Source organism: Strix aluco, chromosome 7 (assembly GCF_031877795.1).
Source record: "Strix aluco isolate bStrAlu1 chromosome 7, bStrAlu1.hap1, whole genome shotgun sequence".
Taxonomy (NCBI): domain Eukaryota; kingdom Metazoa; phylum Chordata; class Aves; order Strigiformes; family Strigidae; genus Strix; species Strix aluco.
Genome location: NC_133937.1, coordinates 20,841,223 through 20,850,833, shown reverse-complemented (window position 1 = coordinate 20,850,833; position 9,611 = coordinate 20,841,223).

The following is a 9,611-nucleotide window of genomic DNA, read 5'->3' as shown; positions in this document are numbered from 1 at the left end:
CAGCCACTGTGCTGAGAGCTTTGAAGCTGAATAAAACATATCTCAAATCAAGACTGTTTTTAAATAGAAAAGGACCGAGATGATTAAAGTGGATAAGGAAGATGTGGAAAGCACTGTATTAAGCTGGCCTTTGTTATTTAGTATTTCCTAGGGACCCTTGCTACACATAGCAAGGACTCGCTACTGAGTGCGGAAATGAGCCGTGGCAAGTTTTTAACGTGCTTTGTTATACTTTAATAGTCAAACCCATTAAGCTATAAAAATGTAACGATGCTCATAAAAACTTGACACCCCTCACTAAAGACAGGGCTGCTGGAAGCTGCCTCTGCTCCAGCACAATCCTGCTGAGCCACTTTACTAGCTCCCTGACTCCCAGCTCTGGGACACGGCGGCACCGCGGCAGCTTTCAGCTTCTATGGAAGGAGCCTGACCCACCAAAAACACAAAGTAGAGGCTTAGAGCTTTGTTTGACTACAAACTTTTACTGCCTGCTACAGCCCTTTCCAATTTCAGAACACATTGCTTCATTGCTACACAGCTGTCTCACTGAGCAGAACCACGAAGGTTAGACCTTGGTGGAGCCAGAAGTCTACTATGCAATCTCTGCCCATCTCACTTGGACTACTTTATTAGATCATGTCTATTTCTCTAGTGGGCCTCTGGGAGATACTAAGATGCTGGCAACAAAGGTCTAGGAATATCTGTTCTAACCTATGCAGGTTCTGCTACATCAACTTAGCATCAGAATTCCATCCAATGGTATACTGAGCAACACAGTTCAGATATGTCTTCTGTTTTTACAATATTTCCTCAACAGAAGAAGCATGAATGAAGAAGTTAAATTATTCCTCTGGGTATGGAAGTTTCTTATTTGTTTGGAGTTTATTAAAAACCAAGCCAATCATGTGGTCTTTTATTTATGTAAAAGAAAGTGCACTATGCTTTCGAAATGCATCTTGCATTTATAGCAAAGGCTGGTGAGGGTTTCAATAGCCCTTAGTTCCGTAGAAAGTTCTTTCTACTGTTTCAAATAGCCCTGAAGAGATCTTCATCTCCTGAAATCCCTAGAAGGTGATGTGCTGCCAAAGAACTGCAGCTGAATGCTTTATTGAACTGATTTTGAACTAACCAGGCAAGTCAGATATCTATCTGATGGGAAGGTGTGAGGAAAGTATCCATAAGGTTATCACTAACAATCAGCAATTACTTATTTAATATTTAAAACAAGGTACTTAATTTACTTAGGAATTGCTAATTAATTTAGCAGTTTTGAGATCCCTTCTTTTCATGCAAGCCATGGGCAACTTGTTCTGCACTTCAGAATCCTTCTAAAGTAGATCACGATGACAGACCAAGCCAGATGAAGAACTGAAATCAGATTTAACATTTTATTTGATCTGCATAGCTACTGAGATCTTTCTTAAACTAAGACACTGATATCTCCACAACAGAAGATACAGATCTTACTGAAGATCTAGAGTTGACAAAGCATTTAATGCGGTTCTGTTGCGCACAATTGTACCACACATTTAGTGTCTACACTTGCTACTGCTACCATTTTGTTATGTTAATAAATGCTGAAATGGTAATTTACTTTGCAGATTCACTTCTTTGTGCGCAGCTTTGTCAAGTTCACTACCCAGACTGGTACATACCACCCCATTGCTTTATAAATACAAGGCTGGATAAGACTTCTTTTTTCCATTTGCAAAAGATACATAGGAAATAGCGCTGGGAAGAACATCAGAAGGTCATCCATTCCATTCTCCTGTCCCACAGCAAGTTCAATTCCACCTAGCCATTCATCACAGATGTTTGTCTTTCATGTCCATAAAAAGCTCCAGCCTCTAAGAGTACACGTCTCTTCTAGTGCTTCAGGGTCTTCCAGTAAAAAGGTTCTGTTAGCCTTCTCAATGACAGGAAATCTAGCAGATTTGACACAGCTATTTTGCGCTGCTTCTGCAAATGTATTTATGAAATTGCACAGGCATTCTTTTGAACACAATAAAAATTGGAATATGGGACAAAAAAAATAAAAAAAAATGCTGAACATTATTAATGCATACAAGTAGTTTCAACCTAGCTTTCCCTTCTAAAAAGTAGTAATTTCAAGTAAAATAACTTGGTCCCTGCATTTCTTTTTTTCTAATATTAGGGATAAAAAATAAATATTTACTGGTTTTATGTCTACATGTGTTAGGAGTGTAGAGTTTATGCCTGAGAGTCAGTATGATAGTTTACTGTATTCTATTCATAAGATGATTACCCATATTTCTGAATTTTCCTGTACTACCCATCCCCACCAGGAATGCAGTACAGCTGGCCCAGCAAATTCAAGTTAGCTTGCAGTGCTGATGCATAAAGTGGAAATAGCTATTTGATGTGGAAATCACTAGCATGTATAAAACCATGAACATACAATGCCATTATGGGTGCATAAAGGGATTGCCATGCCGTTAGATCAGTGGTCCTTTTAATCCAGTACTGACTAACCCATCAATTACTGATGGCAGACTTTTTGGTATGTTTGTTCCTTTTATTCCACTGATGTGTTGATAATCTAAACACTTGTATTAGAAGAACAACTTTTCAGAGTAGAAATTTCTTGAAGTCACATGCAATTACACCTCTAAGTAGTGAAAAAAAAAAACTTACTGTTAGCTTCGTGATTCTTCTATCCAGTATTTACCTACAAGCTTTTTTCATTAATTTGCTATAAAGCAATTCCAAGCGAGCCTTATGGAATTTTGGTATTTCTTCTTTCTGTGGAAAAAATCCCACTGCATAGACTTTGGGAGAAAGAGCTGGGAAAGTGTTCATATTGTGTCATTCATACAGATGATGGGTGGGTTTGAATTCATAAAATAAATATGCCAAGAATAGACCTTAGTTTACTTACATCTATGTCCATCTATGATAAATGGAGTGGAGGGAAATGAAACTTACAACTGAAAATATCAGAGATAACATGCCACAAGATGCCAGGAACTAGTACGATACCTCATGAAGAATTATGTTCCTATTTTTCTCCACTCAAATACTTCAATCCATTCTGTTTTAATTGGCATCTTCCTAATAACTTGAGAGTTATATAATGTTAATGAGAAGTTAGTGTGAGATTGAAGAACAAAGCATTTTATTTCAAACCTTCATTTTTCAATTTACAGGGAATGAGAATTCTGGTGAAGTTTCAACTGATGATTTCTGTGGTTGCTAGTCTGGCATGATCCCTTTCTGAGCAAGCTGAGATCAATCATAGCAAGAATTTAACAACTGACAAGGCCAAATTCATCTTGGGTGCAACTCCAAAGTTAATGTAGTGACGTTACATTTTGGCCCACAACTTAGTATAACAGAAAAACAGAAAACATCCCCTTAGTATTCTTTTACAACAAGCAAAATACCCACATGGACCCAAACTACACAGCAGTGATCTGTGGAGTCAGTTTATACACAATGTATGAATTCTGTTTACTACCAGGGATTCTGTCTATGGAAATCAGAATAAAAACTCCACTTCAAGATCTGGTCACCTTCTGTGTTGGTTGTTGGGTCTTTTGAGCACATTGGACATAACATGGGATGATACCCTGAATGACTCTTTCAAATGAAACAGCTGAATGGTGAAATCCTCAGGAAAACGAGTTTCCGCACTCACTCATGCACACTTCTGCTGAAGGCTGGAGGACAGAAAAGGACTTCCTCAGAAAGAGGCTAGAGATGTTAGTATCTCCCTTCAAAAACATTGAATCTGAGAAAATCACAAAGGGACATATGGTTCAAGGAAATATGGAAAAAGGTATATATCTGGAGAAATAAATTCTGCTGAATTGTTGCAATGTATGAAAAGGAGGGTAAGTGCTTCCACAGAATAAGAAACAAGAGAAGAGGTTTCACGGATTCAGAAGCAAGGCAGATAGAGCCAATAGCTCTCATTAGACCAACAAGTATGGCTGGAAAATTTAGAAAAATTTCCAGCCTTCCTATGCTAGTTATCTATTACAAAACATTACCTCTACCCTCAAATCTTGCCTTGACTCTGACCGTCATGGCCACTATATGATTACCACTGATTCAGAGCAAAGCCACAACAGGATCCTGTACTCCTAAAAGCATTCTGATCTACAATAAAAAAAATCTAAAAGGGATACCGAATCACGGTCAAAATAACATGCACATGCGTTTATTCTTTTGTCTGGAACTACCATTTCCTGTAGATGTTTTTTAAAAAAAAGAAAAAAGTATGCTTGGAAGCCTCTCAAAACCTCTCAATCTCTTCACTTTCATCTATCTTGAAGAAGTCACCTTCACATTCAGAAGACGTGCTCAGGGAAAGAATGCATCTTAAAAGTATGTATTTTACAGTATTTGCAGGGTTGAGGGAAGGATGTCAGCATGGATCCAGACAATTACAATAGTAAGACCACACACTCTCATCTCTGGTGGTGGAACAAAGAGCACAAACTCCAGAAAGATGACAGACCTAGGCAAAAAAAATGCTCCTGCATCTCATATAGACAAAGAGAAGCTTAAGATGCAATATAGGTTTAGTGTATTTGGGTCAAACACAGATGCTTGATAAGTTTTTACAGGGAGGAAATGCTCTAGCATATCTGCTATATCTAGTATTAAATTTCTTCTTACTAGTATAAATTATTATCCTTCCCATTAATAGAACTACAGAATTTTTAGGAACTAAAGCTCTCCAGAAGATCATTTCATTCTTCACTCTACCTCAGGGCAGGATCAGCTCTGCTTAAATATCTGCAGCATCTTCCATCCCACAGTACTTAATATACTCTGAATCTAAACCAACATCCAATCACATCTATGGAAGAGACACCACTGATGTGAGTAGGCTTTAGTACACTCATAGTTGACTTTATTCATTACTGCAATGCTGTCCCTTCTGGGAAGAGCATGAGAACCACTTCATCTTGCATAGAAACCATACTGCAGTTCAAAGAAAAAAAGCTGTAATCAAATCTGCAGGGGAACCAAAACCCAACAAATTTGAAATAACATTTAAATCTTAAATATTAATGAAAATATCATTCTTGTTATGAGTTCTCTATCACTTGCAATTAAAAAGCATGGATCCTTAATACTGCTGTTATAGCTCAAGGGAGAGCTGTGAGCACCACGCGTACCTCACTGGGCCAGGTTATGATAGCCAAAGCTATCATGAGCCAAAGCTATCATAAGGCTTAGAAGGCTCTGAATGTGTAAGCTGGAAACACTGAGGCTACCTGACAGAGCTGCTCCCTGGGAAAATGCTACAGGACCATAACTGATCCCACTGTCACCTTAAGGACACGGTAGTGTCCCATATGCAAGAGAGCAATGGCTTAGCCTTGACTTAGGGGCACGCTTGCCACCTACTGGTCAGCAGCTGCTCATCATGCTTCTGAAATACTTCCACACTGCTTGTCTAATCTAGTCCACCATGTGCAGAAACCTTTCTGTACTATCAGCACAATACATCCTCCTCTCATCTGCAGCATTACTCAGACCAAGAAAATCCTGGAGAGATCCCAACCCAATTTGCAAGAAGATCTTTGCAAAACCAGCTGTGGTCACGGATGGTTCCCAGCTGCTGCTGCCTTTCCCCCACCCTCTTTCCACAGCCTTCAAATTCCACTTGTAAACAGGAGTCCGAAGATGTGTATTACAGCTGGCCATCTTAGCACTGATGCAGGGTATATAAAGGTACGCTGCAGTCTCGCCAAGCCTATCTAACCCATCTCCTGTTCCCACTTGTTCTCTCGAAAAGCACTAGTGTTTACACTGGAAACTGTTGCTCAGCAGGTATCGATCTTGCCTGCTAAGTGCATCAGACAGAGCTCTGAACTTGTATTGAACACTGACCTCAGTAAGAGTCTTTGCTGCCTAGGAAACAAACTGAGTAAAAGGACAGGGAATTCAAAGCCCTATAGGTTGCTGGCTGGAACTTAAAGACTGGTGCCTAAGGCTGCTTGAAATACTTTCTTGAAATTGCTTTTGAACAGGAAATTGGATTTAACACCCACTCCACACCCCCTTTCCTCCCTAAAGCTGTCTATTTTTCTTCAGCCACAATGTGAGTGGTTTGATTGCCTTGTGCTCTCATTTTCCTGCATGGTCTGTAGCTTCCCTCTCCTAAGGAAGAAAGGTTATGTATCCTGGGAAGCACAATGGCCAGGCACTTGTGATACATCCTCACACAGAAAGGAGACATCTCTCAGACAGGAGCTACTGCAGTTCAGGTGAGTTCCAAGGCAGCATTACCAACCTCAATGAACTCGGTTTTCAACAACTATGAGTTACCACTGGAATTTCCACTGGAAAAGTTTGCTTCCCTTTCTTAATGGGAAAAAACTATCCAGCCTTTTTTCTTCCTAAATGACTCTAGGTGGTGGTGCATGGGTCACTGAAAAGTTGAAAGAGCCTGCTGTAAAAAAAAGTAAAATAAAACATGGTCTTCATTTCAGGCCAGTGCCTAGTAATGTCACAGAATTACTACTTCTGCTAATACCAGCTGACATCTTTGCACTTAGTAACCTATGCATGGAGAAAATCCTCCAGTAGAGGCTGGCAGCTTCTGGGTAGCAACAGAACAGGAGATGCTTGTCTGATAATTGTCTATGCCATCATCATTACAAGCATAAATGGTGGACCTCAAGGTAGAGACACAAGACTCTGGCTCCAAATAGGCAGACCTGTCAAAACCAATGTTCTGAAAGTCTTTAAATATGAAAGAATAAATCCTGAACTCTCAGTGAGATAAAACTGGGAAAGAAACTCATGACATTACTGATAATGGGGATGTATAAGGGATTCATATGCCAATACCTGTTACGTGTCAATTGTGTAAAGAGAAACTAAAGTTAAATCCAGTCCTGCAAAACACTAAACCTGAGGCTGAATAGTGCATTGCTATCATGTGCCAGTGAAACTAGTGGAAGAGGAAGGTGGTCTCTACTCACACAACCACCCACTTAGAGTGAAATTCATCCTCTACACATCTCAGCTAGCTGATATAGACTTCTTTTATAACCAATGAAAAGCAACAGGCACCCCTAGAGCACAGACCATATGAACAGTTGGATATTTATGGCAGGGTGGGACAAATTATGCTAAATTGAACTAAGTCAGTCCATCTTGGTTCCTAGTTCCTTACTTTCTGTAATTATGCACCATTGATAGTGTGGTAGGATGAAAACAGAGGCAATTCTTGCTTCTTGGCAAGATAGACAAAATAAAATTTTGTGACTAAAGATGAAGGATGGGGAGTCCAGCGGGTGGAAAGGCTATTCTTGTCGCAGCCTGGAATACGGGAGAGTGTGGATCCAGAATGGAAGTCCAAGGTCAGAGCTTGTTCTTGAACTAATAGGATAGACTGGGACAGTGACTGCTGCTTCTCAAGAGGCAAAGCTTTCCCTGCCAACAATAGGCATTGCCTAATATGTCCAAACTCTTCTCTCAACTTGAAGGGCCTTCCAGGGCTCTGGATCAGGTCTGAGCATTTTGCTTGCTCTAACACCTAAACATCACTATGACTCTCTTCTTTTTTGGGTATTAAGATAATTTCACTATTGTTCAGGAAAACTGAACAAAATACAAAAGCCTTTTTTACCGACTGTATATCATTCCCGTCACACCATGTGATTTTGGATGGAATGTGAAAAAGGTTTTCAGAGTTCTGACATCAGTTTCTATAAGAACCTGCAGCCCACTGTATTTTGTTCAGTTAATTTCTAATTAATTAGTTATATACTTAAGGAATCATCTTGTATGGTCCTAGCTAATTGTGTAGCATTACACATAGCAAGGTATTTTTATAAGTGAAAAATGAATGAGCTATCCTACAATACATAGGTAATACATACATAAGTAACCAGAAATTTGGACTGAAGCCCAAATTCAGTAATAATTTATGTTTCATTAACTTCCCTGGAGTTTTAACCTTCTTTATCCCTGCTACTGACTTCATTATTAAAAATAAAGAGTCAGGCAAAATTATTTTAATATAGATAGATCTAAGCCTAAAGGGAGTTAAGAAGTTATTTTACCATAGAACAAAAAGAATAGATACTACTCCTGGTGCCCTATATTCCCTCCTACATATTTCCTATGTATTTCCTCCATTATGTTCTACAACAAAACAAAAGCACAGGCCACAACAGTTACTTTATATAGATGTCTCTAATTCCATAAGAAAACTTTGTTTTTTTCCATATATAAGCTGTTATTAAGGATGTATAACACTATTTATATCACAATTATTTTAGCAGGAAGCTGAGATCTGCAGTTTAAAATCTTGAATGCATTTCTCTAACTATAGGGAGACTTTCTCCAAGTCCTGGCTTGCAAAGCTATTTGACTTGAGCTATTTAAGAAGAAGAAGAAAAAAAAAAAAAAAAGACTCTACTTGGCAAGAGCTTTAATTAGCAGAAATTTCCACGCTAGGAATATTATTCTGCATGAGCAGAAATTGCATAGCTCTTGCCTCTAGATGCCTTAGAGATGCCATTGATTGGCCATATTCAGAACAGGGGAATTATGTGACCCAGTGCTAATTTGAATTCCTTTACCAAACACATTTTTATTTCATCATCTCAGCTGCATAAAAGAGTCAAAGTACCAGAGCTTTAAAGACTTTGAATTCCTGCTGTTCTGCAATAAAATAAGGCAAGAAATATTAGCCATCCCTGGTTGATTCTTTAATTCTTTCCCAACAATGTCAAAGTATCAGTGTCCTACAGGTTTTAGTGCAGGTTAAAGACTGATACAAAGTGTATGCCTGAATAGGAGTTTGGAGTGAGTTAAGGAGAGAGAGAACATTTTAATGGCACATTGGTCCAAAATAGCCCAGCTTGTTCCTACCTCCCGCTGCCTCTTCCTCCTTTTCACAGGACCTTGATTGTATAGAAACAGTACAGACAAAAACCACAAACAACAAAAGGTTCGCTCACACCCCCAGTGGAGGTCATGAGCATGCTACCATGGAGAGAAAAAAAAAAAAAAAAAAAAAAAAGCATCAAAGGATGGTTTGGCTTATTTATAAGCAAAGATTAATTAATAGGAGGTTTGATACTTTAGCAACGTACATTTGGGCAAATTTGTATTTGCAAATTGTTCGTTTCATACATTCAAGGAGCACAGAGCAATGTGGCCTGGTGCTAATTTTAAAAATGAATCAAACCTTTCTTTGCCATGATCCAAAAACTACAAACTTGTGGTTCAGAGGCTTTCAATAGTATCTGCTCAGATTTGACACTCCAAGGTTAAAAAATCACAAAAGAGTTGTGTTATACACAGCAACAGTAGCTTTTTCCAACAATTTTTCAATTATTGCATTGTATACTCTCCAAGAAAAGTAACTGTCTTGGCTACTGGAAGACAAGCTTTAAAAAAGCAGTCAGAATGAACAAATTCCCTTCAAATATACCACTCTCCTTACAGGTTGTCTTTAAAACTGCTATTCATTATAGCAGCATTTATACCCGCTGGGTGACTATAAACTATGATTCAGAACTACCTGTGTCACATGATGAATAAGCGCAACATGCACCATTCACTTTTAAATCAACCCCCTCCGACCTAAGCCATGTAAATCCTTCAGAAATTCA